Here is a 6100-nt window from a genome sequence, read left to right as displayed (position 1 = left end):
ATCGTTAATCATGTGGATGTGATAATTGTTAATCATGTGGATGTAATAACTGTTAATCATGTGGATGTAATAATTGTTAATCATGTGTGTCTGCTGTGAACAATAATCATTTTCACATCATGAACAGTTTCTCAGAATCACCTCTAAGTGTCTCCAATGGAACCAGAACCACAGAAACATGTGACACCAGCCCTGGAGTTGGTGTGGGGCTGTGCACATTTCCACGTTCAGTTGAGTTTTGAAACATCCGGAGTTTTGTGTGGATAATGACGTACGCACGATTTTTGTGCGTACGCACTGTTGATACATGAGGCCCCTTGGGCCTCATGCATAAAGGAGTGCGCAGCTTTCACACTAAAAGTTGACGTATGGACAAATTTAGAAATGTGCGCCGCACCAAAATATACAGATGTATAAATCCATGCGTACGCATGTTCCTGCGCAGCTTTCCTTGATACATCCCAATGAACGTGGAACTGAGCGCACCTGAGACACCTCCGCTGACACACCTCCATTTAAATATGTAAAATAGATGTAAATGTGTCCAGCGTGTGAGATTCTCCTCCAATTCCTCTCTGTGGGATCAGAAATGATTTATACATTAAACAGAGAATGAGTTAGAAAACTGTCTAAGTAGTGGGGTGTCATTGTTTTATGTGGCGCATTCGCACGGGATAACCAAAGCCTGAGATTTTCCTGAAATTTACAGACATCTCCCGAATGTGATGTTGAAGTCTGTTGTCTATTTAGTTGAACACAGCGTTGAACGGACGTTTAAAAAAAATAAAAATGAAAATAAAAAAAAAACAATAAACATTACGTTATCCACTTTTTCCTCTCTCCTTTCCTCCTGCGTTACAGCAGGCGCTGTCATCTCCACAGACCCCCACCCCACCCCCACGAGCGGGTACGTAGCCTACAGATTTTTAGTAAAAAATATAGATTTTTGAGGCTCGTTAGACAGGTAAATGTCCAAAGGGGTTGACATATACTGTCTGAACACTTTCCCAACTGGCGAGGGTGCACGCGCCTGGCGCGAGAATCTACGCAAAGCGCAGCTGCTGCGCTCCGGCCACATCTCAACTCAGCATCAGCCAGAAGGCTACACACAGAAAAAATAATTATTGTTACCATACAGTGAGCCACCATTTGCATCCGATTTTTGCTCCCTCTCTTCAGCCTTTTTTATTTTATTTTATTTTATGCCGCACGTAATGTGTCGGGTTTTTCCGGCCCGGGACCCAAAAGGTTTTCAATTACGACAAAAATATAAAACCAGTTTACAGACTGGACTGAGGTTCTTTGATCATTTTTAGACTGATCTATTTTCTTGTCTGAGGCTAAATGATTTTCAGTCCCGGGGTTCAGTTTCATCATCGTTCATCCATCCATCCATTTTCTTCCGCCTATCCGGGGTCGGGTCGCGGGGGCAGCAGCTTCAGAAGGGAGGCCCAGACCTCCCTCTCCCCAGCCACTTCTTCCAGCTCCTCCGGGGGAACTCCAAGGTGTTCCCAGGCCAGCCGAGAGACATAGTCCCTCCAGCGTGTCCTGGGTCTTCCTCTGGGCCTCCTCCAGGTGGGACGTGCCCGGAATGCCTCACCAGGGAGGCATCCAGGAGGCATCCTTACCAGATGCCCGAGCCACCTCAACTGGCTCCTCTCGACGTGGAGGAGCAGCGGCTCTACTCTGAGTCCCTCCCGGATGATCGAGCTTCTCACCCTATCTCTAAGGGAGAGCCCAGCCACCCATCATCGTTCAGTTTAAATAATAAAAACTCAAACTAAAAAAAAAAAATCTGACACCATGCATGCTCTTTACATCCAGAAAACACAACAAAGTCATATTTCTGTGGATTCAGGTCAGATTCATGACTTTGTGATTTAACACTGTCGGCTGAAAAACTTTGCGTGGCTGCCGCACATTCTCACGGCAGGTGAAAAGTGTGTGTAAATATACGCACACTTTCACGCAACGTTGGTTTGGATACGTCCCAACGTGGGCGTAGAACCTGGCGCACGTAATTGTTTTGTGCGTACGCACCGTTTATACATGAGGCTCCAGGAGACTAAATTCAACTTTTATGCCTCCTAGAGACTCCAAGTACAACAAAGGTACTTAACGGCTAAAAAGTGGATTTTGCAGATATAATTTCTTCTTTTTAACTTTTAAATCACTCAGTTGGAGTCTATATAAATTGAAACAACAAAGTTTTGGTCTGAATTCCTCCTTATTTTAACTTTACTAGACCCTCTTTCACCAATTTTCTGAGGTACTGTATGTCTCAAGGTGACTCGTTTTGATGCTGTCCCTTTATAAACGAGGAACTTCACACCCTGGCCCGCTCCAGCTTCCAGACCATTTTACCCCAGTCTGAGAGAGAGGTTAGCGTTTATGTAGCATCGCAGAAACATTTTATTTACAAATAATTAAAAGGTGTGGACAACAGAAGACTTGTCCATCCAGCCTTACATGTTGGAGCCAGAGTCTGACTCAGAACCAGAGTCTGACTCAGAACCAGAGTCTGACTCAGAACCAGAGTCTGACCCAGAACCAGAGTCTGACTCAGAACCAGAGGAGAATGAAGATGTCAAAATTGTAGTTGGTAAGTCCAGACCTTATTTGGTGATTCCATTGCAAAAAATTTTTTACATAATAGTAAAAATAATAATAATAAAAAAAGAATCATAGAAAACAGAAAACAGAACGGGGTGAAAAATCTGACTCAAACATAAAGATGTGCAGCTCTAGGAGACTAAATTCTAATTTTCTGCCTCCTAGAGACTCCAAGTCCCATAAAATGCATTTAACAGCTAAAAAAGTGGATTTTACAGACATGTCCCCTTTAAGGCAGATATGTTTTGAATGACATGAACTGGTATATGTCATACTTCAGACATTTACCTATATACTAACCTTCAGAAAACAGTAAATTTCACAAACATTTCAGAGGACTGACACAATACACTGGGGTGAAGTGGTTGTAGGGGTACTACCACTACCACCTGATGTGCAGTAGGTGGATAATGGCCGGGGTGGGGGTGGTGGGGTGGTTCTGCAGCAGCACATGAGGGGAGGAGGACGAGGGGGCAAACTTAGCATTTCCAGGTCTGCTCTGAGATATAAAACACATTTGGAGCTGAGCTTTGGAAAAAGAAAAAAATATCAGATTTTCTCTAAACATTTATAGACATGGAAAATGGGGCGAAATCCATGTAATTTACAGACAACCCATACAACTTTACATGTATGTGAACACGCAGGTCCTCACTGAAGACATTATTTTACCATCATGCCTGACAGATAATTAATGCATTAATCAGATCATACAATGAAAACACTTGTGCAACTGTGCATTTTCCTTATCACAAACAGCTGATGCTAAAAATGAAAAGCTTATCACTTTATGAAAGAATGCATATTACCAGTCAACTTTCATAATATTATATTAAGAAATTACAGTTGTAATAGTTTTGTTAAACCAATGACATGCATGCCATCATGTGACATTGCAGATGTCATGATCTATTAGAGCTTGAAGACTGTATTGAAGACAACTCTAAGTTACTACCACACCTAAATATAGCTTAATTAATTTGAACGAGTTAGAGCCAGTTTTGTGTTGGTTTGGGTTCATTTGCGGTTGCAGCTGTTTTAAACTCTAAAAGTTAATCCTTTGGAGATGTACATCCAGTGATATTTGAAAACTTCATTAAAATATGTTTGGTGGTCCATGAGACCACCAAATGTTTAGTGGTCCTTGTGCTAACACCACAAACAAACACACACAGATACGGACAAAACATTACTGTCTTTTAGACAATAAACTCTTTTTTAACCGTGTACACAATCTGAAGTTTGGTTACTCATGCAAAAAAAAAAAAAAATTAGAAACTTTCTGTAATTTTAACCCATATTCTTGATTCTGGTGTAAACAGGAATATATAAATACACACCTGAACTTAACAACAAGCAGGTAAATAACACAAAAATAAAAACAGATGGTTTAAGTAGTGTTTTAAAATACTCACCCTTGTTCTGAGCAGCCAGGTCAACACACAGAAAGTAAAGGGGGAGCTAACTGGGACACAGTGGACCCAGAGTGTGACAGGACAGATAATGTGAGCACAGTCGCCCAGAGTGCCACAGATCAGGTTACAGAGCTGGTAAATATAGCAAAGGCCTGTGACCTCCACTGGCCTGAACACTCCCTGCCATTCCAGTTTGCTCCTAAAAGACTACTATTAAAGTCAGCATGGCTGTGGCAAGGACACCAACCACTTCCACACAAAAACAAGACAGAAGACCCTGTCATCCACAGGGATGTCTGCATTTCTCAGTAATGGTGTCACTGCATGATACATTTGATTGAAAATACTATAATGGAGCAAGAATTATCTGAAATGACCTGTGTCAGTAATTTTTAATTTCAACAAGTGAACATATTATAAATTACATTTCATCACCCACTGCCAAAAGGCAATAACAGAAAATAATGTTTTAACCTGTGCAGGTCTGTTAATAACACTGATCATGAACCCCCAAATACATTTTTATTAAAGTCTCAGGGAGTCTCATTGGGTGTACATCTAAACCTGATTACCTTTTGGAATGAACCCAATTCATTATGGACCTTACAGATAAATGATTATTTTACAGATACAAACCTATAGTTTCGTATGGTCTTAGCTGAGACGCATCCTAAACTGAACGCTAACTGTGCGTGACTTTATTACAATTTTTTTATTTACTATAGAAGTCACCTCAGTTTGTTAGCAAAATATCTCAAGAACCACTGGATGGATTTTAATTAGTGCAGGAAATATTCAAACTCATAAAACTCATAAATGTACTGTTCTTAGGTAAAATACAGCATTGGGTTTCTTTATAGCAATAACTCCTGATTAAAGGCACAGTGTGTAGGATTTGTTGTTTTCAGCGACATCTAGTGGTTGAGTGGTTGAATCATGCTCCCTGGTCCTCCCCCCACCCCCACCCCTGCTTCCAAACGCAAAGGAGTTGCTGCAGTGTCTCTCAGGTGTCAAAAACTTTTGATAATTCCAACCGCGATGTCTACCAGCAGCTTCAGGGCTAGGGATGTTTCAAGTGGTAAGATTATGAGCTTTAAAGGCCAATTGGATTTCATAGTCCGCCATTTTTTTCCTCGCTGTGTGATTTTGTAGTTCATAGCGTCATGCCGAAAATGCAAGTTCAGAAGTCAAAACGTTCGGTTCTGGGGTGTGTGAACTCACATGATTAATCTACATAGACTACCAGCGTCGGAGCTTCTTCAAAATGCCTGGTTAAGTTTTATTTTTCAAGGAAATGAACCCAAAACAGGGCGGAAAGTGCTTGCGGACAACACAGGATGAATGTTACAACAACAAGGATGAGTTATGAACTGTAAATGTGTTTTAACTGTCTAATTTAGCTGTTTCTACHYYCTGTGTCGGAATATGAGGGGAGAAAGAACAGCTGTTTCTTTTCCGAACAGGTGCGCAGCACCATAGTTTACTTTCACTTTCGCCCCGCACTGTAATCAGAGTGTCCGTGTTGTTTTTCTTTTTAAAAATGCCGGAGCGTTTCAAACTGTGATCTAAAGCAGAGATTCTTAACCTATGGGCCGCGGCCCACCTTGAGGGCCTCAAAAGAACAACAGTTTTTAACTTTGGGCCGCAGAGGGCCGTAGGGCAGCATTGATTTTGAATAAGGTGCAATACACTTTCTCACCACTAGTAGGGTAGTGCACCACTCAGATGTTTAACAACTTTTTTTAATGTAGAAGAAGAAACTTAGAAAGCTGCCAAAAATGGAAACTTATTTTAAATGAAAACTAGGAGCAAAAATGAAGGTAATCCGTCAAAAAACACCAAAGTTTGTCACTAATATAAAGAGCAGCTTCTAGTTCTATCAGTATTTTAAAAGTTCAAAACATTATCAAATACAGTTGCAGATACAATTTTATGCTAATTTGCTCTTCATCAAATTATTTTTGCAGTTTATTGTTTAATATTTTGAATGTATTTTAAAGAAACTTTAAACTTGTCAAAAAGCTGTTGTACTGTTATTGTTTGTCACTAACATGAACAACTTCTGTTTGTAC

The 6100-nt window shown here is 40.6% G+C and overlaps 1 protein-coding gene across 1 annotated transcript in view; it reads right to left on the bottom strand.

The window, feature by feature from the left end:
- The window catches only part of LOC106534026 (ubiquitin carboxyl-terminal hydrolase 2), a gene marked incomplete in the record, with an annotated part of 58720 nt that extends 54613 nt beyond the window's left edge, over positions 1 to 4107 (bottom strand). The window contains 1 exon segment of the mRNA XM_014030528.1: positions 4029 to 4107.
- Positions 4108 to 6100: the final 1993 nt, after the last annotated feature.

Source organism: Austrofundulus limnaeus, unplaced genomic scaffold, assembly GCF_001266775.1.
Source record: "Austrofundulus limnaeus strain Quisiro unplaced genomic scaffold, Austrofundulus_limnaeus-1.0 Scaffold1076, whole genome shotgun sequence".
NCBI lineage: Eukaryota > Metazoa > Chordata > Actinopteri > Cyprinodontiformes > Rivulidae > Austrofundulus > Austrofundulus limnaeus.
Note: the sequence above shows the minus strand (reverse complement) of the source record. Positions and strands in the feature narration are given on the sequence as shown.